The sequence below is a fragment of the Dermochelys coriacea genome, chromosome 13 (assembly GCF_009764565.3).
Source record: "Dermochelys coriacea isolate rDerCor1 chromosome 13, rDerCor1.pri.v4, whole genome shotgun sequence".
Lineage (NCBI taxonomy): Eukaryota > Metazoa > Chordata > Testudines > Dermochelyidae > Dermochelys > Dermochelys coriacea.
Window position 1 is genome coordinate 32,542,578 of NC_050080.1, and position 25,985 is coordinate 32,568,562.

Genomic DNA, 25,985 nt, shown 5'->3' on the forward strand with positions numbered 1-25,985 from the left:
GAATCTAAAATCTAAAGGTTTATTCATAAAAGGAAAAAGATATAGATGAGAGCAAAATGGTTAAATGGAATCAATTACATACAGTAATGGCAAAGTTCTTGGTTCAGGCTTGTAGCAGTGATGGAATAAACTGCAGGTTCAAATCAAGTCTCTGGAGTACATCCACAGACAGGAGGGGTCATCAGTCCTCTGTGTAGAGCTTCCATTTGTAGCAAAGTCTTTCCAGAGATAAGAAGCAGGATTGAAGACCAGATGGACGAGCTGCAGCTGCTTTTTATAGTCTCTTGCCATGTGGTCTCTGCTTTCTTTGTCCCAAGGACAAGCTGTCCATCACATGGCATGGAAAAACCTCAGAGTTCTGTCCATAGTCATGTCCCTGCATACCTTGATGAGTCACAAGGTGTGTCTGCCTTCTCTCAATGGGTCAATTGTATAGCTGATGGTCCTTAATGGTCCATCAAGCAGGCAGAGGTGACACCAACTTATCTGGGGCCTCACCCAGAAGCATAGCATAAGTTTGAAATACAGACAAGATAGAGCCAATGTTCATAACTTCACCTACAAGAATGATACATATATACAGATAGCATAACGAGAAAACCATAACCTTGTTTTAGACACCTTATTTGACCCCCTTTATACAAGATTTGGTGCCACTACAGGACTTTGGTTGCAACAATGATCTATATGGTTACAGATTCTGTCAATAACGTCACAGGCTAGTATGGAGGCCAGCCCCACTACAAGGGACTTTGTGTTTTCCCCAGAGTCAGCCTCACATATGCACTTGGATAGGGTCTAACCTCTCCAGGGATACACTGTAGAAAAATAGTCTACCCAGGGGCTTCAGGGTTTGGGATAAAATCATCCTGGACCAGGGTCTTCCCACACCTGGAATCCACCAGGCCCATTACATCAGTTCCATTTATCTGAACAGGGACAGTTACTTTTGCTCGGGTTCACTTACAGGCATGGCTTTCTGCCAGCCACATTTGTCCATAACCACAATCCATAAAGGGGCACTTGTGACACCAATGACCCAGGCGCCCACATGAAAAGCAAGTCTCCACTGTTGGCTGCGTGGCTACTGGCCCTGTGCTTTATGTCTGAGGCAGCCCTTCCCTATGTGACTTGTCTGCTCCCACACCCTGACTTTCCAACAAAGGAGCCCATGCGGGTCTCAAGGGCTTTTGTCTGGGCTGGGGCCCGAGGGGCTGGGATTTCACAATGGGAGCCAATCCAGGGCACAGCGGCCTGCTGGGCCCTTTGCAGCCTGGTGTTTCTGAGACTGCCCTGTCTGATTGCCAGTTCCCATGGTTGGGCCTTCCCTTGGTCTCAGGCAGTTGCTTATGTGAAGCTGCCAGAGCTGTTTCTGCAGCTAAATAATTTTTTGTTAGCTGGTCAGCACCGACTAGGGACTCTGGCCAGTGGTCGAGCACCTAGTCCTTACCCCCCTCCGGAAGCATGTGAGAGAACTGCTTTACCATGATGAGCTCGGTCACCTCAACTCCAGTCCGAGTCTCTGGCTTTAACCACCTCCAGCATAGGCCTCTTAATTTCTGTGACCAAGCAGGGCTCAGCTCCCGGGATTATTTCTCCCCACGGGACCTCTGTCAGAAGGTCCCCTCCATGATATCAAGGTCGTGGAGTATGGCTGCTTTCACCTTCCCATAGTCTTGGACAGATGCCACATCCAGCCCCTAATATGCAGCCTATGCTGGTCCTGTCAGATAAGGTGCCCACTGGTCAGGTGGCCACTGGGCCACTGGGCTGCTGTTGCCTCTCGCTCACATGATATCAGGAAGGCCTCCAGGCCTCCTCAGGACCTATCTTTGCGAATTTCACTGGCACAGGTGGGGCCATTGGGCCGGGGCCTATAGCCCCTGGATATCAGACCCAGGGAGACCCTGCATCAGTGCTACTACCTGCTGGACCCACCTTTGCTGCTGTTGTGCCCCTAGGTGCCAGACCAGCTGTTTGCTGCAGGAGCTTTGCTGCTGCTGGGCTGCTTCTCATTCATCCGCTTGAGAAGACGCTCCAAGTCCATGTTATCTGACTCACCAACCCATGGCTATAGGTCACGGCTATTAGACCATCTGGGTCAGTCGCTTCTTCCCCCTCTCCCCCGTTCTCCACCAGTTGCGAAAGGGTTGACTCATTGCTCGTGCCTCCTTGTGGCCAGGCGTGGCATGGCGGCTCTGTCACCCGTGGGGTCTGTGACCACTGGCTGCTCTGCCTCTGCAGTAGCCTGCCTCGTCTTGTGCCTTGGTCCTCCAGCCGGCTCTCCCCTTCTGGGGCAGTCTATAAACAAAAAAACAAGGGGAATTAACACAAATAAACTGAGTTAGTAAGAGCGAGAGAGCGCAGAATGCCTCCTCTCAGGGTGTATCGGGATCTGGCCCTCCCATTCCTCCAGGAGGGATCTTCAGGCAGTGGTGATCAGGGAAGCTTTTGCCCTCTGTCAGCCCTTTCCTCTGGAGCTGAGGATTCAAGGCCTGTTCTCTTCCTTGGTCAGCCCACCAGTGAACTACTCTGTTCCTCTTTTACACTTCTCCTCCAGCCTGTGTACATCTTGCAGGTGTGGTAGGCGGAGCTGTTTTAGCCCGGAACAGCTTCTTAACCTCTTGTTGTCAAGTATGGGGTTTGTATACTCCATCACTGCCATAGATTACAAATTTATTGTCCTTGATTCATGAGTGTTATCATCACAAATGCTATTCATTCATTGATTCATAGATGTTAAGGCCAGTTAGACATTTTAAAATCAGAAGATAACTTGCAGGTCCAGATAACTTGCAACCAAGAGTTTTAAAAGAGCTGGAAGAGGAGCTTGCTGGACCATTAATGTTGATTTTCAATCGTTCTTGGAGCACTGGCAAAGTTCCAGAAGACTAGAAGCAAGCTAAAAGAAAAGGAGTACTTGTGGCACCTTAGAGACCAACAAATTTATTTGAGCATAAGCGTTCATGAGCTACAGCTCACTTCATCGGATGCATACAGTGGAAAATACAATGGGGAGATTTTATATACACAGAGAACATGAAACAATGGGTGTTACCATACAGACTGTAACGAGTGATCAGGAAAGGTGAGCTATTACCAGCAGGAGAGTGGGGGGGAGGATGGGGAGGGAACCTTTTGTAGTGTTAATCAATGTGGGCCATTTCCAGCAGTTGACAAGAACAGTACAGGGGGAAATGAACAAGAGGAAATAGTTTTACTTTGTGTAATGACACATTCACTCCCAGTCTTTATTCAAGCCTAAGTTAATTGTACCCAGTTTGCAAATTAATTCCATTTCAGCAGGCCACACATTTTTAAATTATTATTTCTTTGAACCCTGGGTTGAAATCTGGTAGAACAGGGAGGGCCTGGGTTCCTCTACCTCTGGCCACTGACTCTTACCACTGGGCAACGCAGCCCACAGTATTACCAGTAGGCAGTACTGCTGGGCTCAGACACCAAACACCCCCACCCCTTGACAAGGAGAAGCTAAAGTCCTTTATCTATGTCATTGGGTGAGGGAAGGCCAAATTCATCCTGATCCCCTAAAGGTGGAATCTGTTGTCAACTGGCCTGTACCCCAAACTAAAAAGCAAGTAGAATCCTTCATAGGCTTGGGAAATTATTATTGTAAGTTTGTAGAGGATTGTCGGGATATTGTATCAGCAGTCACAGATTTATTGTGTAAAAAGAATAAACCAGACTACTCTGGACTGAAGCTTGTCAAAAGGGCTTTGATAAAGTAAAAAAAGGTTCTGTCAGAAAAGCTAGTTCTGGCATGTCCTGATTTTAATGAAGTGTTCAAGCTGTGTACAGAATCCAATACCAGGCTGGGAGCAGTTCTCGTGCAGGCAGAGAGAGCAACCCCATTGCATTCTTAAGTAAAAAACTGACCCCCAATAAAGAAAATTACTTTCTCAAAGCAAGAAAGCTATACAATCATATGGGCTGTCAAATAGTTAAAACAGATCTGTTCAACAGAAAATTTAGGGGCTCCAGAACATTGTCCATTGGTGTGCTTACACAGAAACAAAGGTACCAACTCCAGGCTGTTGCACTGAGACAGGAACATGAATTCGAGATTGTGCATATCGAGGGGAAAGAAAATGTGGTTGCAGATGCCCTGTCTAGAAAAGAGAACCCAGAACTGACACCTGAAGAATAGCCAGTGGCTAGCCCCCTACTGCATCAAAGTCAGGGGGCAGCTGTAACATGGAGGCCTCTTGGCAAAGGGTCCCCAGTTCTTTGCAAACAACCCTCATCATAGGCCTGACAAACTTATTATGTCAAACAAGTCTTTCATGGTATTTATCCACATGAGGCAACATATAGGGTATCTACAGAAAGCCCATAACTTTTCAAAACTCAATCATTGAGAGATGTATGTAGGAGTAATATTTTAAGGAATAATGTAACTATATTGAAAGTATGCTTTATGGTCTGGAGTACAAGTTAGTCACCAGGGGATTATATGTCTCAGTGATGTCTCATTCAGGCAAGAGGGAGTTGTCAGGCCTCCTGGTTAGCCGCTGATGTAATGCAATTGTCTAGCTTTGCTCCATCCCAAGACTATCAATGGCAAAGTGCCAGAGAAAACTGCAAACAATCAAAACCACTTGGAGGTAAAAAAGGAACATTACAACAGAGAGGGGATTGCTCTGTCTAGGAATAGAGAAAAAAGGCTGTTTCAATACAACATGGAGTGGGGAAAGGCCCTCTGGATCCATTCACTGAGGAAATATCCTGTTAAGTGGGACCATTTCATGAAAAATTGGATCCTGGTTGCTGAGAAGCCAGCCAGATCTGCAATGGACTGAAGTTTTGGGAACAGGGGGCACTACATTATTAGATAGGAATTGTCACTTTTAGAAGAGCAGGGCCTAATTCACATTTTATTATTTTGTTTGGTATGGTAACTGTTTGTTTCCATCAGTCTCTCTTGTTTCTAATGGAAGCTCTATTCTTAAATCAAGGGTGGGGAACTTTTTTTCTATCAGGGGTCATTGACCCACAGAAAAAAATAAGTCGCGGGCCACACACAGCCCCGTGGGGGGGTGGGGGCGCAGAGGCTCGGGGCTTCCCCTAGGGTTGCCAACTTTCTAATTTCACAAAACTAAACACCCCTGCCCCACCCACTGCCCTTCCCCTTCCCTGAGGCCCTGTCCCTTCTCTGAGGCCCCATCCCACACTCACTCCAGCCCCCCTCCCTTAGTCGCTCGCTCTCCCCTACCCTCCCTCACTTTCACTGGGCTGGGGCAGGGGTTAGAGTGTGGGAGAGGGTTAGGGCTCCAGCTGGGGGTGCGGGCTCCAGGAGGGAGTTTGGGTGTAGGAGAAGGCTCAGGGCTGAGGCCATGGGTTGGGGTGCAGGTGGGAGTGTGGAGTCTGGGACGGAGTTAGGGTGCGGGATGGGGTTCTGAGCTGAGGCAGGGGGTTGGGGTGCAAGTGGGGGTGTGGGGCCTGGGAGGGAGTTAGGATGCAGGGGGGGTTCCAATCTAGGGCAGAGGGTTGGGGTGCAGGTGGGGGTGCAGGGCCTGGGAGGGAGTTAGGGTGCAGGAGGAGGTTCTGACCCAGGGCAGGGGGATTTGGGTTGTGGGCACCAACTGGGTGGCACTTACCTCAAGTGGCTCCTGGTCAGTGGTGCTAAGGCAGGCTCCCTGCCTGCCATGGCTCTGCACTGATCCTGGAAGCAGGGCTGGCATTAGACTTGCTGGGGCCCAGGGCAGAAAGCCGAAGCCCCACCACCTGGGGCTGAAGCCTGGGGCTCCAAGCTCCGCCACCCGGAGCTGAAGCCAAAGCTGGAGCAACATAGTTTTGCAGGGCACCCTGTGGTGAGGGGCTCTGAGCAATTGCCCTGGTTGCTACCCACTAACCCTGGCTCTGGCTTTTATATGCAAAAAACAGTTGTTGTGGCACAGGTGGGCCATGGAGGTTTTATAGCATGCTGGAGGAGGGGTGTCTCAAAAAGAAAAAGGTTGAGAATCCCTGCTCTAGGAATTATTTTGGGGCTGTTCTCTGACCTGTGTTATACAGCAGCGCAGACTAGATGATCACAATGGTCCCTTCTGGCCTTGGAATCTATGAAAGGACTAGATTATGATCTAGTCTGATCTGCATGATTTAGGCCAGAGAATGTCACCCAGTGATTCCTGCATCAAGCCCGCCATTACTGGTTGAACTACAAGAGAGCTTCGAAAGAAAATGCATTCAAGTTCTTCAAGTGATGGAGAATCTACCACATCCGTTGGAAAATTGTGGTACTATTAATTACTCTAAATTGTTAAAATATTATGTCTTGTTTCCAGTCTGAATTGTCTAGCTTCAGCTTCCAGCCATCGGCTTTCACTATGCTTTTGTCTTTTTATACCTTAATACATTTTGTTATTCAAAATACTGTGGGTGAGATAATCTTCTTGGGCTGTCACTTAGACTATGTTACACCTCTACTTTAAGTTCACTCCATTGGCTTCCTATCTTCCACTACATCAACTTATTGCTGTACCTTCAAAGCTCTTCATACGAAAATCAAAACACAGAAATTGCTAGATCAGATCAGACCTGAGGTCCATCTGATTCAGTATCCTATCTTGGACTATCGCCAGCACCAGCTGCTTCAGAGAAAGGTGTAAGAACTCCACAGTAGCAGATGTGGGATGATCTGCCCTCAGGAAGGTCTCATCATGGTCTCTAATGGATAGAGACTAGTTTAAACCCTGTGGTCTTGGGTTGTCAGGCCTCCAGTTTTTGACCAAAACACCCAGTTGAAAGGGACCCTGGCAGCTCCAGTCAGCGGTGCAGTGGGGGCCCGGGGCTAAGGCAGGCTCCTTACCTGCCCTGGCTCCACGTGGGTCCAAGAAGCGTCCGCCAGGTCTCTGCGGCCTCTAGGCACTGGGGCAGCCAGGGACTGGGAGACTCTGGTGCTGCCCCCATCCCTAGCACCGGCTCCACAGCTCCCATTGGCCGGGAGTCATGACCAATGGGAGCTGTGGGGGTTGGTGCCTGCAGGTGCGAAGACAGCATGCACTACGCAAAGCTGCCCGGCTGCCCATGTGCCTAGAGGCTGCAGGGACCTGGCAGCTGCTTCCTCAGAGCCACAGAAAGCACCACCGGGACCTCAAATGCCCTCCCGCACCCCAACCCCCTGCCCCAGCCATCCTGGAGTCCCCTCCTGTGCCCCAAACCCCTCATCCCCACCCCACCCCATAGTGCACACCCCCACCTGGAGCCCTCACCCCTCCAAATACTCCACACCCCTTCCTGCACTCCAAACCCCTCATCCCCAGCCCCACGCCAGAGCCTGCACCCCCAGCCCAGGCCTCTCCCACACTCTAACCCCCTGCCCCAGCCCAGTGAAAGTGAGAGAGGGTGGGGAAGAGTAAGCGATGGAGGGAGGGGGATGGAGTGAGTAGGGGTGGTGTCAGAGAAGGGGTGGGGCAAGGGTGTTCAATTTTGTGTGATTAGAAAGTTGGCAACCCTACTGTGGTCCAATCCCAGGCTATGGAATATAGCCCTCTGACTGCCCGTTACCAAGTCTGCCTCCTTCTGGGGGGTATAAAACAGCCCAAACAAAAAGGAAAATAGTTCCAGGGCCTGTGAAGGGCCAGGCTCTCCCTCTTGCCAAGGAGGGGAAGCAGTCTTTCAGGTTCCACAGGATGTCTCAGCTCCCACCCTCCTGTGCAGCTATAGGCCAAGAGCTAGTCCTGGGGGTTTCAGCAAAAGAAATAACCTGGGACATCTTGTCTTCTCAGAGGGCTTAGGCTGGCAGAGCTCTCAATCCATTTTTCATCACATAATCCAGTGCTCCAGTCCGGAAGATGTGGGCTCTCACTCTGCTGGTTTCAGAGTAGCCCCCAATTGGGCTGAGTTCCTTTTAAGGGCCTGTCCCCAGGCCTAACAAGCTATACAGGTGTGGTGCCTTGGTCTGATTGGTTCTTTAACCTCTTCTTGACTGGTGGGGGATTATCTGCCCCACTACACACCCATTCCCCCCAAGATAGGGCTCTGAGACTCATCACCTGAGCCTGTCTCACCCATTGTGAGAATGGTTTGGAAGAGTCATCTGAAGGAAGGGATCAGAAGGAGACTGCATCAACAGAAAGACATGAGATGCATTGTCCTAGGGATGGGAGTTCCACGACCATCACTTGCAAGAGGAGAAGACGGGTGGTGGTTGTCAGGGACTCCCTCCTAAGGGGGACCTTGAGAAGTGTGCTGTTTGCCTAGAGCTAGAATTCAAGATGTGATGGAGTGTCTACCGAGACTACCTCAGACCACTATCCCTTCTTACTTCTCCATGTAGGCACCAATGATACTGCCAAGAATGACCTTGAGTGGGTCACTGCAGATTATGTGGCTCTGGGAAGAAGGATAAAGCAGTTTGAGGCGCAAGTCGTGTTCTCATCCATCCTCCCTGTTTAAGGAAAAGTCCCAGGTAGGGACCATCGAATTGTGGAGGTAAGTGCGTGGTTGCAGAGGTGGTGTTGGAGAGAGGGCTTTGGATTCTTTGACCCTGGGATGTTGTTCCCGGAAGGATTGCTAGGAAGAGATGGGATCCACCTAACGAAGAGAGGGAAGAGCATCTTTGCAGGCAGGCTTGCTAACCTAGTGAGGGCTTTAAGCTAGGGGGATGGAGACCTAAGCCCTGAAGTAAGTGAGGAAGTGGGATACAGGGAGGAAACACAAGGAGGAGTGTGCAACGGGGGTGGGGTGGGCTCCTGATTCATACTGAGAAAGCAGGGCAATCAGCTATATCTTAGGTGCCTGTACACAAACACAAGAAGCCTGGGAAACAAGCAGGAAGAATTGGAAGCCCTGGCACAGTCAAGGACCTATGATGTGATTGGAATAACAGACACTTGGTGGGGTAACTTACATGACGAGCACTGTCATGGATGGGTATAAACTGTTCAGGAAGGACAGGCGGGGGAGAAAAGGTGGAGGAATTGCACTGTATGTAAGAGAGCAGTATGACTGCTCAGAGCTCCAGAATGAAACACTGTTGAGTGTCTCTGGATTAAGTTGAGAGACAAGAGCAACAAGGGTGATGTTGGGGTGGGCATCTGCTATAGACCACCAGACCAGGAGGATGAGGTAGACAAGGCTTTCTTTGGACAACTAACAGAAGTTTCCAGCTCACAGGCTCTGGTTCTCCTGGGGGACTTCAATCACCATGACATCTGCTGGGGGAGCAATACAGCAGTGCACAGACAATCCAGGAAGTTTTTGGAGGGTGTTGGTGACAACTTCCTAGTGCAAGTGCTGGAGGAACCAACTAGGGGTTGTTTTCCTCTTGACCTGCTGCTCACAAACAGGGAAGATTTGGTAGGGGAAGTAGAAATGGGTGGCAACCTGGGCAGCAGTGACCATGAGATGGTTGAGTTCAGGATCCTGACAAAAGGAAGAAAGGAAAGCCGCAGAACATGGACCCTGGACTTCAGAAAAGCAGACTTTGTCTCCCTCAGGGAACTGATGGGCAGGATCCTCTGGGAGGCTAATATGAGGGGAAAAGGACTCAAGGAGAGTATTTTAAAGAAGCCTTATTGAGAGTGCAGGAACAAACCATCCCAATGTGCAGAAAGAATAGCAAATATGGCAGGAGACCAGCTTGGCTTAACAGAGAAATTATTGGTGGGCTTAAACACAAATAGGAAGCTTACAAGAAGTGGAAACTTGGACAGATGGCTAGGGAGGAGTATAAAAATAGTGCTTGAACATGCAAAGGTGTAATCAGGAAGGTTAAAGCACAATTGGAGTCACAGCTAGCAAGGGATGTGAAAGGTAACAAGAGGGGTTTCTACAAGTATGTTAGCAACAAGAGGAAGGTCATGGAAAGTGTGGGACCCTTACTGAATGGGGGAGGCAACCTAGTGACAGATGATGTGGAAAATGCTGAGGTACTTGATGCTTTTTTTGCCTCGATCTTCACAGACAATGTCAGCTCCCAGACTGCTGCACCTCCGTATGGGGAGGAGGTGAGCAGCCCTCATTGGTGAAAGAACAGGTTAAGGACTGTTTAGAAAAGCTGGATGCACAAGTCCATGAGGCCGGATGCAATGCATCAGAGGGTGCTGAGGGAGTTGGCTGATGTGATTGCAGAGCCATTGGCCATTATCTTTGAAAACTCATGGCGATCGGGGGAGGTCCTGGACGATTGGAAAAAGGCAAATATAGTGCCCATCTTTAAAAAAGGGAAGAAGGAGAATCTGGGGAACTACAGCCTCACCTCAGTCCCTGGAAAAATAATGGAGCAGGTCCTCAAGGAATCCATTTTGAAGCACTTGGAGGAGAGGAAGGTGATCAGGAACAGTCAACATGGATTCACCAAGGGCTAGTCATGCCTAACCAACCTGATTGCCTTCTATGATGAGATAACTGGCTCTGTGGATAGTGGTGGACGTGATAAGCCTTGACTTTAGCAAAGCTTTTGATACAGTCTTCCACAGTATTCTTGACAGCAAGTTAAAGAAGTATGGATTGGATTAATAGACTATATGGTGGATAGAAAACTGGATAGATTATCAGGCTCAATGTGTAGTGATCAATGGCTCGATGTCCAGTTGGCAGCCAGTGTGAAGTGGAGTGCCCCAGGGATCAATCCTGTGTCTGGTTTTCTTCAACATTTTCATTAATGACCTGCATAATGGGATGGATTGCACCCTCAGCAAGTTTGAGGATGACACTAAGCTGGGGGGAGAGGTACATATGCTGGAGGGTAGGGAGAGAGTCCAGAGTGACCTAGACAAAGTGGAGGATTGGGCCAAAAGAAATCCAATGAGGTTCAATAAGGACAAGTGCAGAGTCCTTCACTGCTACAGGCCGGGGACCAACTGGCTAAGCGGCAGTTCTGCGGAAAAGGATCTGTGAATTACAGTGGACGAGAAGCTGGATATGAGTCAACAGTGTGCCCTTGTTGCCAAGAAGGCTAATGGCATATTAGGTTGCATCAGTAAGAGTATTGCCAGATGGAGGGAAGTGATTATTCCCTTCTATTCGGCACTGGTGAGGCCACATCTGGAGTATTGCGTCCTGTTTTGGGCAAATAGGAGAGAGTCTAGCAGAGGGCAATGAAAATGATTAAGGGGCTGGCGCACATAACTTATGAGGAGAGGCTGCGGGAACTGGACTTATTTAGAATACAGAAGAGAAGAGTGAGGGGGGATTTGATAGCAGCCTTCAACTACCTGAAGGGGGATTCCAAAGAGGATGGAGCTCGACTGTTCTCAGAGGTGGCAGATGACAGAACAAGGAGCAATGGTCTCAAGTTGCAGTGGGGGAGGTCTAGGTTGAATATTAGGAAAAACTATTTCACTAGGAGGGTGGTGAAGCACTGGAATGGGTTACCTAGAAAGCTGGTGGAATCTCCATCATTGGAGGTTTTTAAGGCCCGGCTTGACAAAGCCCTGGCTGTGATGATTTAGTTGGGGATTGGTCCTGCTTTGAGCAGGTGGTTGGACTAGATGACCTCCTGAGGTCTCTTCCAACCCTAATCTGCTATGATTCTATGATTGTTTTGAGATAGGAAGAACAGAAACTCCTGATCTACCTTCTCAAGACCATCCAGTATTTTATAGATTTTATGTTCCCTCAGTCATCTCTTTGCACAGTAAACAATCCCAATCTTTTCAGCCTCTTCAGAGGTCTGTGGGTCTGTTGAATTTGATACACTCTGGAGCAACAATATGAAACAGTTCTTTTTGTAGTGACAACAACCAGTCTTTTGCATCAGAAATCTTCGTGAACAAGATGCATTTGTTATAGAAAATAGCTATGACATGTCAGAGGCAAAGCAATTATCAGAGGCGACAGGTCTTGAACAATGCTCTACAGGAAGCATAGGTCTAACCTGCTACCCAGTGTCCTGTTAATAGTTGACAGAATAGAAGCTGAACCCTTGAGAGAGGACTCCAGTCTTGGACTCTGATTGGTTCATAACTTCTATAAAAACCCAGTCCAGGAACAGGAAGTTGTCTATGCAACTGGGATTTCCCTGCTTTAGGCTGCTTCTGATCTGGTAACCTGACCCTGCCTGTCTTCTGACTCCTGGTTTGCCCTCTGCCCTGCCTTAGACTCGGATCTCCCAGTATCTGACCCAGCGTGATTCCCAGCTCCTGCTCTAACCACTGGGTCAAACTGCCCACGCCCTGAGTGTGACACCAACAGGCTTCCACAAAGCTCTAGCACCATCTTTGTCTCATTCATTTATCAGGAACCAGCCCTTGTCTGAAACTCTATAAAGCCCAGAGAGATCTAGCAGTTGAATAATACATTGAAAGTAAACGTATAATTCCAGAGGGGGAGAGAGAATGGAAGGTGGGCAGTTCTTAGCCAGGCACCCTGTCTCTTTCCCTGCCACCCTGTGGATTTGACTCTTAATGTGGGAACAGGGTGATTCAGGGACTCACGTGCTGGATTCATAAGGTCTGGAGGAGGGATGGCAGATTGTCAACATGTGGATAGGCCTGGTGGTAGGATGGCTTTCAGGTGCATATGTGCTTGTCAGCCTGTTGTAGGGTTGCCAGGTGTCTGGTTTTCGACCAGAAAGTCTGGAAAGACACTAAAAGTCCACTTACCAGAGTAACCGCAATCAGCCTCCCTGCCGAGAGGGCGGGAAGACCTGCAGCTGTTCAGCTGCTGACAGAAAGCCTCAGAGATCTGGGCCTCTTGCAGCCTGGGGCGGTGGCTCTGGTTGAGGAGGGGGGAAGGCCTGGGGCTGGGAAAGGGGAGCGCTTGCAGGTTCGCACTGGCACTGCAAGCAAAGTGGGTGAGGGGAGGGCAAGCTCTGAGCACGCCAGAGAGGCGATGGAAAGGAAGGGGGCAGCCCGCTACCTGCGGGGTGCAGATGTCAGGAGAGGGGTCATTTGGAGAGCAGCCCTGGCACTGCTCCGTTTGCGCCCCGCAGGCTGCAGAGCGGCCTGGGCTCGGTGCACCAAGCGGGGCTGCTTCCCCTGAAGGGCTGGGCTGGGCTGCCAATCCCGGCTCCATGCATGGTGCAATCACTGCCCAGGTAGGAGCCAGCTGCTCCCTGGCGCCGCTCTCTGGAAACTTGGGCACCCGCTCGCTCTGGGCAGCAGAAGTTGTCAGGCTCCAGTGCTTTCCAGACAGCTCGCCCCAGCCGGAGCCGAAATAGCCCAGGAATGGGAGCTCGAAGAGCCCCTTACTGTGGGGTGCAGAGGAACCACTAGCAAAGTCTCATTAAACTCCTCAGGAGAAGCAGGGAGACCCCGGATCCAATATTTCCATGTGAGTTTTCTGGAGCCAGCCAGCATGAGCGGGTCACGGCTGCCGAGGGGGGGGGTGGCTACAAACAATGGGGCAAGTTCCTCAGATGGAAGCAAGCAGCCCTCTGCCCAAGTTCCATGGACTCAGATGGGCAGGGAACACCTGGGTATGTTTGGGACCATCTCTGGCCTCAGTGTTAAGGGCCTGGAGGAGCTGGGGGAGGGGAGCTGGGAGTCAGGACTCCTGAGTTCTCTCCCTGGCTCTGGGAGGGGTGTGGGTGGTAGGGGTTACAGCAGGGGGGGCTGGGAGCCAGGACTCCTGAGTTCCATTTTCTGTTCTGGGATGGGAGTGGGGGCTAGTGGGTTAGAACGGGGGGCTGGAACTCAGGGCTCCTGAGCTCTATTTGTGGCTCAGAGAGGAGAATGGTGTTTTGTGGTTAGAGTGGGGTGCCTGGGAGCCAGGACTCCTGGGTTCTATCCTTGGGCCCTGGCTCTGGGAGGGGAGTGGGGGCTGAAGGTTAGAGCAGAAGGGGCTGGAAGCCAGGACTCTTGGGTTCTATTCCTAGCTCCTCCACAGACATGTGTGACTTGAGTGAGTGGCTTATGGAGAGAGCCTCCCCACACCCACAGGTAACTGGTGGGGTAGGTAGAGTGCTGTGGTCCCTGGACTGGGTGCAGGGAGTGGGGGGGAGTGAGTGGAGGGTGGCACTCTGGGGGAGGGGTCTCAAGGGGAGGGGGCAGAGCAGGGCTGTCCAGTTTTCAGAACTTGGAAAGTTGGCAGCCCCCTGTTGTCAATGTCACCAGCTCCTGTAGACAGCAGCTTCACCCAGGGCACCAGAGTCTAAAGGCCTTTCAAAAGCTGGGACATGACATTTTGTGTCATACCAAAAGGGACATCTGGACAGGCCTGACAAACAAGAACATTTTCAGGTTCCTAGCGACAGAAGGTCACCGCATTATTATTGTTGATCATTTTGCTGGACAGCTGAGTCACAGGAAGGTGAATCTTTTCCATTAGTACTTTGCAGTAATAGATTTCAGCAAATAGTTGCTCTCCTAACACAGTCTGTCAGTTGATGCTGCTTATCCAGTCTCCTCCTCCTCCTTTTCGGATAGCTCTTTAGTCAAGGTGTAGGTTCTGTCTGAGCCCAGGGTCTGGGAGCTTTGCTCTTGATCAGCTCAGCCCTTATCACTGCAGTTAGTCTGATTCTTATATACGGTTTCAGGGGACACGGGGACAATTCCACCAGACAAAATGATAAATGCATACATGAACTTTAGATAATTTCTAAAATAAATAGGCTCTTGTAAGCACCTAGCAAAGGGCATTTACTGTAGATAATTGTCTTCCAAAAATAAATTCAGATTTCCCTCTTTATTAGAAGTTGCTGAGAAGCAATGAAATCTGGTGTAATTTTGTGTCTGTCTTTTAAAAATACCATTTTACTACCCAACAGCAACAGTAATTCATAAAATAACATGTGATTGACCATGACTACGGATTTTTTGTTTGGTTTGTACATTCTTATTAGGCTTGGCTAAGATGTTGTAAAAGCAGTATCTTTTAACACCTTTTATTATACAAGGGTCAAGGGGTTTTTATGTTTCTTAAAGACAGCTTCAAATAGCCTACATAGCGGGTTACTGCATCTTTCATATGGCTGCTGTATAAACAAGCACGTTTTACACAGGAAATGACATAACCATGTAAAAGTGTACATGGAGTATAGGCACATATTCAAACACTAATGGGAATGCATTGTTTTAAATGGCATACTTTTATGTTTACCTATTAGCTTAGTGCCCATATTTTAGCCAAATACAACAAAAATCAGCTTTACATACCTGTCTTATAGTGTTCTGTTTATTTGAAATTTGGACCTTTACAAAGACTCTCAAGGGATAGATAATGACCCTAAAAAGAAAATACAAATGAGGCATTCTCAGTGAAAGTGAAACCTGCTGTCATAAACGTGGAAAGTTGAATTTTTAACCTGTATTATTTTATCACTCATGTTTCTTCATGCTTTTACCATTGGGCTGCAAGTGCCAGTTCACCCACAGAAAGTGGGGCCGTTGACAGTACCAACAATTAGGGGTGCCAGCGGCCTTGCACACTGTATTAGGATTACCAGTAGAAAAAACAGTGTGGAGTTTTTGTGATTCCAAGGGCCTCTACTTCTTTTCTGTCTTTCTCCATGTGCGTCATTCCCACATTGGTGCCCTAGAGCTGACCCTCTGCATTCAGAAAGGAAGTTGGCTGAATGAAGTCCACCTGGACTGTATTTTTGAGTTTTTCTGTGATAATTATTATTTGTAGTAGTTAGAGAGAGGGCCACTGTTAATGGTACTTTTGAGCCTGGAATATGTCTGTTTCTGTTCTAGCTCCAAATATCTCAAACTGCAAATTTTTATGAGAAACCCTGGCAAGATTTACAATTGTGAACAGAAATATACTAAAAATGTTATGAAATTCAAAAAAGATTTAATGGACAACTCACTTTGGAAGTGGTTCTACTTTGCTCCCAAAACTTTAGACATATAAGGAATACAGGAATTACCTTCAGAAAAGCAGATAATACTGCAGACTTCGATGATCCATAACCATTCAGAAAATATCTTATAATCAATTATGGAGACTTAGATCTGCTCCAGATACCCCTTTATGGCAGATACAATACATCAGTAAAAAGTCTGTGTGATAGTATATATTCTACACCACCACCACTGAGGCCATTCAACAGTCCAAAGCGTGTTCCCAAATAAAAATTAAGGATGAGTCATTTAAGGGTAAAAGCATCATAAGGATGTTCTCCTTATTCCCCAAAACAGCATTGCAAATCAAGGAAGTGCAGAGTTGAAGTTACACTTAAAAGAAAACCTTTACTCTGCCCTTTAGTGATGCCATGCAATTAACATACAAAGATAATAAATGCGTTTTAGCATTTGTAGTCCCAGATTAGATTAAGCTAATTTTTAAAGACATAATAGGGTTTCTTTCTTTATGGTCTCATTCTATGGCGAGTTAAGGTTGTTTAGGTGCCTAAAATGCCTTTTCCATACCTTAACATATTTGTATGTCTTTTATCTTTAACCTTAACTCTGAATTCCCTAGGTTTGTAATGCTTGGTTTTGGGATAATTATAACATTCCTGTAATGATTTCACCCTTAAAATACTGATATGTATTCTCAACCTTAAGTCCTGTTTAGCATAGATTTTATCTGTATGTTTTTAAATTATGTTCCTTGTACATTTTTTTAATGATTGAAAATTTCATATATGAAATGAAAAATCCAAATAAGTTACCTATGAAGTAGCAACCTTAAATATTTGTATATTAACTTTTACAGCCAGATGTATTCTGGAATACACCGGTGTATTCTGGCCATTTTACACTTTTCTGGAACAACACAAAGCAGTCAGAGGTTCTGGCCAGATTTCCAATTCTAGAGCTCTCGATAAATGGGAGTAAGGCTACAGTCTACTAATAGCTAAGGTGCCGTCTTCCAAAATAGCCACCACCTCACTGTGGGAGTGAAACCAATCTGACCTCAGGGAAGAAAGAGGTTGATTATGCTGTCAGGGGCTACCATCTTCCCTGAGAGCAGCTTGACTTCATTCCCATTTGGAAATAAATTGGAAACAGTGGCCATTTTGTAGAAGGCATCGTTGCTAAGGGCAGTTTCATTCATATTGAGAATAATGGGAGATGGCAGCCATTTTGCAAGAGGATAGTTCTCCATGGAATTTTCTGTGTAATACCATTCTTCAGAAGAAGAAACTTTCATTTGTGAAGAATAGTGGCAAAAATGACCATTAATCCTAACATATTGTTGCCCCTTTTTGACCCAAGCAACTACTGAAAGTTTTGGGGCCCTGGTGATGTTCCAGCTGGAAGCAGGAATAGATGGAGTCTGGTACTTAATTTGATGCAGTTTTGTTTCTTTACACACAATGTACAAAGCCCTGTGTCACTGAATGCAGAAGGAATCAAATAGTAGGAAACGCTTCTTTTGTTCTCAGCACCAACAGCAGTCTTTTCAGCCTGCTCCTCTCATGCAAAAACCTCTCCTCAGGTTTCTTCCAGGGTCAGCATCTGTGCTTTCAGCTGCTGCTTTAGGCTGTTTCCCACTTTTCTGTTCTGCCTCCCCGTCCCTTGACACCTACCCTAAACAATGCTCAGCCAAAAGCTCCAGGGCAAGTTCACACACTTTTGTTTTAGGTGGGGGCTTAACTCAGCCCATAACAAGGTTCCCCCCAACTCATAGCAACACCTCAGCTTTACTCAAGGTCCTGATGAGGTCTAAAATGGTGACAACCACTAACCCAACCCAGACAGAAAGGAAAAGAAATAGTTTCACAAATGTAAAGGGACACAAGGTTAACTATTCGCAAAAAGAAAAGGAGTACTTGTGGCACCTTAGAGACTAACAAATTTATTAGAGCATAAGCTTTCGTGAGCTACAGCTCACTTCATCAGATGTACCAACTTTTGCAGCCTCAACTTCCACAGATACATTCTCAGGCCATGTCTACATATACAGTGCTGCAGCTGCCCCGATACAGCTGCGCCACTGCAGCACGTCTGGTGAAGACTCTTTAAGCTGACAGGAGAGAACTCCCCCGCTGGCGTAAAAAAACCAGCCCTGCGAGCCGCAGAAGCTATGTCGGTGCGAGAAGCTCTCCCACTGACAGCACTGTGCACACTAGCGCTTATATCAGCGTAACTGATGTCGCTCAGGGGTGTGGTTTATTCACCCTGAGTGACACACATATTGCCAACATAGGCGGTAGTGTAGACATAGCCTCAGATTCAGGGGCAGTCAAATTGAAATTCTGTCCCCCTGATATCTTTACAAATGATCCTTATGGATAATGTTGGGTCTAGTCCTGGGACCCCACTGTATCCTGTCCTTCATTTCTTTGTGTCCGTACTGTATAGGGTCCCTCCCAAGGTTTATCCAGTTTAGGGCTCCTATCCTCTTTCATCTAAGACTGTGAGACCAGTCCAGGTGCCCTCTTTTAAAAGTTCCCCCATATGACTATCCAGACTTTTCATTTTGTCAGAGGCTGGCCTCACATTTTCCCTAGCATTTCTTTTGGTTCAGTTTCTGCCATTGGCGGCCCCACATGAGAGCTCTTCTGCTGCAGGCCACAGCATGACACACACCTGCCTCAGCTTCCCTCCTTCAGAATCCCCAGGAATAGTCCACAGAGCCTTTCTGAGGGCAAACAGCCCTGGTGGGGTTCATTTATTAAAAGAGTCCCACGGACATAAATATCACAAAAGTCCCACAACTTTTGTCCAAAACTACTCCTGCGAGAATTCGGCACCAAAAAATCTAAAATTCTGCATATTTTGTCAAAATAATGCAATATAATCACACCAGTTTCACTTAGTTTAGTAATTTATTTAAACTACCATACAGAAAAAAATAATCACAATAACTGTTCAGCATGTCCTAAATACATGAAAGTCAAGTTACAAATACTTGGTAACCAATACCCTGCATTCCAGTTTTCAGAGTAGCAGCCGTGTTAGTCTGTATTCGCAAAAAAGAAAAGGAGTACTTGTGGCACCTTAGAGACTAACAAATTTATTTGAGCATAAGCTTTCGTGAACTACAGCTCACTTCATCGGATGCATTCAGTGGAAAATACAGTGGGGAGATTTATATACACACACAGAGAACATGAAACAATGGGTTTTATCATACACACTGTAAAGAGAAAAAAGAAAAGGAGTACTTGTGGCACCTTAGAGACTAACAAATTTATTAGAGCATAAGCTTTCATGAGCTACAGCTCACTTCATCGGACGCATTTCCACCAAATGCATCCGATGAAGTGAGCTGCCGCTCACGAAAGCTTATGCTCTAATAAATTTGTTAGTCTCTAAGGTGCCACAAGTACTCCTTTTCTTTTTGCAAATACAGACTAACACGGCTGCTACTCTGAAAACTGTAAAGAGAGTGATCACTTAAGATGAGCTATTACCAGCAGGAAGGAGGGGGGAAGGAGGAAAACCTTTTGTGGTGATAATCAAGGTGGGCCATTTCCAGCACTTAATAAGAATGTCTGAGGAACAGTAGGGGGTGGGGTGGGGGGAGAAATAACATGGGGAAATAGTTTTACTTTATGTAATGACCCATCCACTCCCAGTCTCTATTCAAGCCTAAGTTAATTGTATCCAGTTTGCAAATTAATTCCAATTCAGCAGTCTCTCGTTGGAGTCTGTTTCTGAAGTTTTTTTGTTGAAGGATAGCCACTCTCAGGTCTGTAATCGTGTGACCGGAGAGATTGAAGTGTTCTCTGACTGGTTTTTGAATGTTATAATTCTTGATGTCTGATTTGTGTCCATTTATTCTTTTATGTAGAGACTGTCCAGTTTGACCAATGTACATGGCAGAGGGGCATTGCTGGCACATGATGGCATATATCACATTCCAGTGATGGCATTCCAGTTGTAATCCTGGATTTTCATTTAAATTACATCACTTTTATTTTGGTGTTTGGTGTTCTGTCAAGTCGAAGGTCGCTTTAAATTGCTCAGACTTTCACACATGAAAGTCATACAGGTTTGCTAATCATTTCCTGCATTTCTTTTAAATAGATAAGTAAAATAGATCTTGAGCTGTCATCTAACCCCATTGTGCCTCTCTGGCACAGGAAAAAAAGCGAGAAAGCACACAGCTCTTCCTAGCTGAGGATTCCGTTACTGTCATTTACAATAAGGCCCTTAACACCACCACTCTGGCAAAGTAAAAGAGCCTTAAATGACTAAGAATGGGAACAATTAATTAACGATGGGAACATCTGAAGAAGTGGTGTTTTACCCACGGAATGCTTATGCCCTAATAAATCTGTTAGTCTTTAAAACAACAAGGAGTCTGGTGGCACCTTAATGGGAACATTAGCAGCCTGCCTGCTTAGCTAATACATTTCTGCTCTGCCTCAGGGACAGAGCCTGCTTCACACAGCCCTACGCCTCCAAGTCCGGGATGCAGCAACAGCAAGCGAGAGGGATGGAGTGAGAGTCTCTCACCCGTTCGCACGCAGGCACCCGCCCAGCCCCAGCCCCTTAACGTCTCTCCAGGGATGCACACACGCATACCCAGCCTCCCGCTTCCCCCCAACCGTGATCTGCTCTCTGCTGCTGGCTGCTCCCAGCAGACGTGCCCGGGCTGCTGGGAATGGGGTGTGTGTTCCCCACAGATTTCTTGGCTCCCCCATTTTTCTGTGGGGGAGCCAAGAAATCTGTGGAAGGTATGAATTCTGCGCCCCCGCAGGGACACAGAGTTCCCCTAGGAGTAAAAATCCCCGAGCACAGTCCCACAAGTACACGTAGCATGCATCCCTGCCATTCCTCCCCATGGCCCAACTCTCCAGCACAGTCCTGGCTTCCCTCACCATGCCCTGGCTCTCCAGCACAGTCCTCTCCTATCCTTTTACCAGCATAGCCTCTGCAGCTCTTCCAGCTGGAATACAACCCAGCTCTTCCTAGGGGGAACCTCCACAGCCTCTCTGCTGGGGCCATCCTTGCCAGGGGAGCATCCTTCATTCCCTCTGGCCCTCTCACAACTCCTCTAGATCCAGCTCTCCGGCCCTGGAGATGTCAATAGGTAAGCTCCTCCATTGCTCCCCGGCCTTCAGCCTTTGGTGCCAGCTCTCCAGCTTAGTGCCAGCAGGCAGCTCTCTCTAGATGCTCTCTGCCTTCAGCCTTCTTCCAGATCCCATACATACAGTCTCATAGCCAATTCCTCCCTCTTTCCAAGGAGGGCCTGCATTGAGTTTTCTGCTCTCTACAGCTTTCCCCAGAGACCCTCACCAATCTCCCGATTGATTCTCACCAGGACTCTCTGAGTCTCCCTCTTACTCGGTCCCTCTTCTCTATAGAACCCAGGAGCTTTGATCTTTTGGGTATGTCTACACAGCACTTTGGAGCAAGCATCGTAAGAGTGGCCATACGGGGTCAGACCAATGGTCCATCTAGCCCAGTATCTAGCCCAGTATTCTGACAGTAGCCAATGGCAGGTGTTTCAAATGAACAGAACAGGCAATCATTGAGTGATCCACCCCCTGTCATCCAGTCCCAGCTTCTGGCACTCAAAAGTTTAGGGACACCCAGAGCATGGAGTTGCATCCCTGACCATCTTGGCTAGATAGGTCTATCCTCCATGAACTTATCTAATTCTTTTTTTAACCCAATTATAGTTTTGGCCTTCACAACCTCCCCTGGCAAAGAGTTCCACAGGTTAGTTGTGCATTGTGTGAAGGAGAACTTTCTTTTGTTTGTTTTAAACCTGCTGCCTATTCATTTCATTGGGTGATCCATGGTTCTTATGTTATGTGAAGGTAAATTACATGTCCTTATTCACTGTCTCCAAACCCGTCACGATTTTATAGACCTCTCTCATAGCCCCCCTTAGTCATCTCTTTTCCAAGCTGAACAGTCTGAGTCTTTTAAAACTCTTCTCACATGGAAGCTGCTCCAGACCTTTAATAATTTTTGTTGCCCTTTTCTGTACCTTTCCCAATTCTAATATATCTATTTTCAGATGGGGTATCAGATCTGTATGCAGCATTCAGGGTGTGGGCCTACCATGGGTTTATACAGAGGCATTATGATATTTTCTTCTTGTTATCAATCCCTTTCCTAATGGTTCCTAACGTCCGGTTAGTGTTTTTGACTGCTGCTGCACATTGAGCAGATGTTTTCAGAGAACTATGCACAATGTCTCCAAGATCTTTTATCAGTGGTAACAGCTAATTTAGACCCCATTCTTTTGTATGTATGAAAAGATCAGGCTAGCAGGATTTGTGCTGGCTCTCTAAAAGTAGTATTATAGGCAGTGCTTTGAAGCTGCAGCTCGGGCTCTGAAGCCCACCTCCCACCCTAGGCTTCAGAGCCCCAGCTCCAGCCTGAGTTGCAATTCAGAGCACTGTCTGTACAGCTATTTTTGGAGCATGAGGCGTGAGCGTGAACCCCACTAACCTGAATTTGTTGATCCAGGCTGGGAGACTCACTCCAAAATGCTGTGTAGACATGCCTTTATAGCCCCTGGGAGCTGATTCACCCTCTTAATTGGCCAACAGTTCTGGCACAGGGGAGCTGGACCTGCTTCATTTACAGGGGCCAGTCACCCTGTGGCAGTTTCAAATTGGCCAGCTTCAGCTTATCACAGACCATTCGTAAATGTGTTACTTCCTGCTCAAATGTTTTAGCATGTATCAGGATATCCTGTAGGCATTACTGCCAGGTTGAGCGGGATATGCCATGTAATACCCCTCCATTACTCTCCCAAATGCATCTCGTGCATTGCACAACCCAAAAGCCAGCACTTTAAATTACCATAGGCCTTGTCCTGCTGTAACAGCAGTTTTTCTTTGTCTTTTGGCTCCACTTCCACTTGCCAATGCCCACTTCTAAGATCCAGTGTGGAAAACCAGACTGAACCTGCTACAGCTGCTAGGGTACCATCTATTTGTGAAAACAGATAAGAGTCCTTTAAAATGACTTCATTTGATTTTCTATAGTCCTGGTGCTGCTGTCTCTTGTGCTGCTGTCCTTTTTCTTAACCAGAACTTTGGGTGAGGCCCAAGGGCGGTTTGAAGGCTCAGTTATGCCCTCCAGATACATTTCTTCGAGGATTTATCATGCTTCTTTCCTTTTTCCTATGGGTAGCTAATGGGGTGGCTGTTTAATGGGTCAGTTCCTGCAGTATCAACTTTTGTTCAACCAGGAGAGTACAATCTATATCTTTGTTGGTCTAGGAGAACAACTCAGGACAGGCCCAACAAAGAAAACAACAGAACGCCACTAGCCATCACCTTCAGCCCCCAACTAAAACCTCTCCAACGCATCATCAAGGATCTACAACCTATCCTGAAGGACGAGCCATCGCTCTCTCAGATCTTGGGAGACAGACCAGTCCTTGCTTACAGACAGCCCCCCAATCTGAAGCAAATACTCACCAGCAACCACACACCACACAACAGAACCACTAACCCAGGAACCTATCCTTGCAACAAAGCCCGTTGCCAACTCTGTCCACATATCTATTCAGGGGATACCATCATAGGGCCTAATCACATCAGCCACACTATCAGAGGCTCATTCACCTGCGCATCTACCAATGTGATATATGCCATCATGTGCCAGCAATGCCCCTCTGCCATGTACATTGGCCAAACTGGACAGTCTCTACGTAAAAGAATGAATGGACACAAATCAGACGTCAAGAATTATAACATTCAAAAACCAGTTGGAGAACACTTCAATCTCTCTGGTCACTCGATCACAGACCTAAGAGTGGCTATACTTCAACAAAAAAGCTTCAAAAACAGACTCCAACGAGAGACTGCTGAATTGGAATTAATTTGCAAACTGGATACAATTAACTTAGGCTTGAATAGAGACTGGGAATGGATGAGTCATTACACAAAGTAAAACTATTTCCCCATGGTATTTCTCCCTCCCACCCCACCCCCCACTGTTCCTCTGATATTCTTGTTAACTGCTGGAATTAGCCTACCTGCTTGTCACCATGAAAGGTTTTCCTCCTTTCTCCCCCCTGCTGTTGGTGATGGCTTATCTTAAGTGATCACTCTCCTTACAGTGTGTATGATAAACCCATTGTTTCATGTTCTCTGTGTATGTGTATATAAATCTCTCCTCTGTTTTTTCCACCAAATGCATCCGATGAAGTGAGCTGTAGCTCACGAAAGCTTATGCTCTAATAAATTTGTTAGTCTCTAAGGTGCCACAAGTACTCCTTTTCTTTTAACCAGAAAGTCTCTTCAACTTAGTGCTGCTGTTCCCCATTTTAAGTGTACAGCACTGCACTGGAACAAGTCCCATAGAAACTCTTGTTGTTTTCTTCTATCTCAGCATTTACCAGAACCACTGGCTGGCTTCGCAACTGTGCAGACCCTTTTTTCACTGTTTGCTCTTTATCAGAAACATTCAGCAAACAAGCAGGGATCAGTTCTTGTTTCAGCTCCACAAGAGCTTTAGCAACTAAAGTTATGTCTACACTACAACTAAAAGCCCACAGTTGGCCTGTGCTAGCTAACTTGGGTTCACGTGACTCGCGCTAAGAGGCCATTTAATTGAGATGTAGATGTTCCAGTTTGGGGGCAGCCTGAGCTCTGGGACCCTCCCACCTCTCAGATCCTAGAGCCCAGGCTCTAACCCAAGACCGAAAACCTACACCACAGTTAAACAGCCCCTTAGCCCAAGCCCCACAAGCCCGAGTGAGCTGGCACGGGCCAGCTGTAGGTTTTTAACTGCAGTGTAGACATATTCTCAGATTCCCCCAAGACCCTGGGTCTCAGCACAGATTCTAAATACTCCCCACCTTTCTGTTGCTGGAAACCTTCCATAGCATGTAGCTGTTATAATGATTTCTGCCTCCAGAGGAAGGGCAGTTCGTTCATTGTAAACCAATTACCTATAAACCATTTGTCTCACCTGGGCCATATCTTTAAAGGTAATTTCCATAGACTGAATTTGTAAGACACTTTTCCTGGCATTGATTACACAGTTATTAGCCATAATGAAATCTAAGCCATTATTAGCTCATCCACTACTTCACCCACCCAGACCTCTTGCTCGAATTTTGGAGGTCCAGTTTTCGGACATGTGGCCTTGCCCTAGTCATTTCCTCTGTTTCAGACCAATTAGGCAGGTCAGTTTGGGATCCCCTATTCCCTAGCCTTTTTAGCAAGTCTGGTCTAATAACTGTTATATATGAGTTCATGTCAATTATCCCTATACATAGCACAGGTCCTATTACACACATAATAGCCAAACTCCCATTATTGTTGTTTAACTGCCCATATTTAAACATAAGCTGTGGGGCTCATCTTTGTACCCCGAAGTTTTGCCCCTTCAATCTGATGTCCCTCCATTTCCCAAACTGGGAGAGAGGCTTTCAGTAGGTACTTGCTACAGTACATCTTGGCCTGCCTCAAATTTATAACAATCCTTCTTTTTGTGGTGAATATTGTCACAGTATCAGCACTTTGCTTTCCTTTAATTTTTGCATTCTTGCCACTTTTCCTTGTTTTACAAACCAATTTTATCATTGTTCCAATCACGCAATAGGGCTGTGAATAAGATTAGAATCCCCCCTTTCATCGTGTGTATTAGAAATAGAGTTGTACTTACAGGGCTCATGGTGATCAGCTTCTTCATCACTAGCAGCTGCTTCCTCTTATGAACTGCTGCAAGAAATGATTCAAGTTCTGTAGCAAATTGCACAGCCTCTCAGAATGTCTTTGGCATTCCTTTTACTGTTCTTGATCTGAAAGTCCAAGTGCAGCTGAGGATCTATAAATTAGTCTATTGCCCAACTATCCTGAAAGGCCTTGGTCGTATCTGGAGACGCTAGGAACACAAGTCTCCAGAGGTCCTCTGCTCGTTCAAGTGAGGCTTCTTCTTTCCTTCTCCTTCTAGCACTTGACATTGCCCAGGCTAGTTCAGATTGATGGCTAGCTCCAAACCACATGTTCAGGGCCAGGGTCGGCTCCAGGCACCAGTGAAGGAAGTAGGTGCCTGGGGCAGCCAATAGAAAGGGGCTGCTCTCTGTCCGTGATTGGAGCGGCTCTCTGTCCATGATTGGGGCGCCATGTCCACGTCTTCGGCAGCAATTCGGCGGCAGGTCCTGCTTCTTTTTTTTCTTTGCCGCTTGGGGTGGCAAAAAAGCTGGAGCTAGCCCTGTTCAGGGCTAGTACCAGATCTGAATATTTTAGTCTCTTTTCT

The 25,985-nt window shown here is 47.1% G+C and overlaps 1 long non-coding RNA gene across 1 annotated transcript; it reads right to left on the reverse strand.

The window, feature by feature from the left end:
- On the reverse strand, positions 1-25,985 carry LOC122456523. Its single transcript, XR_006275455.1, has 3 exons — positions 25,392-25,985; positions 15,063-15,132; positions 1-2,301 (listed from the first exon to the last, which is right to left on the reverse strand). It is a non-coding gene; the product is annotated as an uncharacterized LOC122456523 (long non-coding RNA).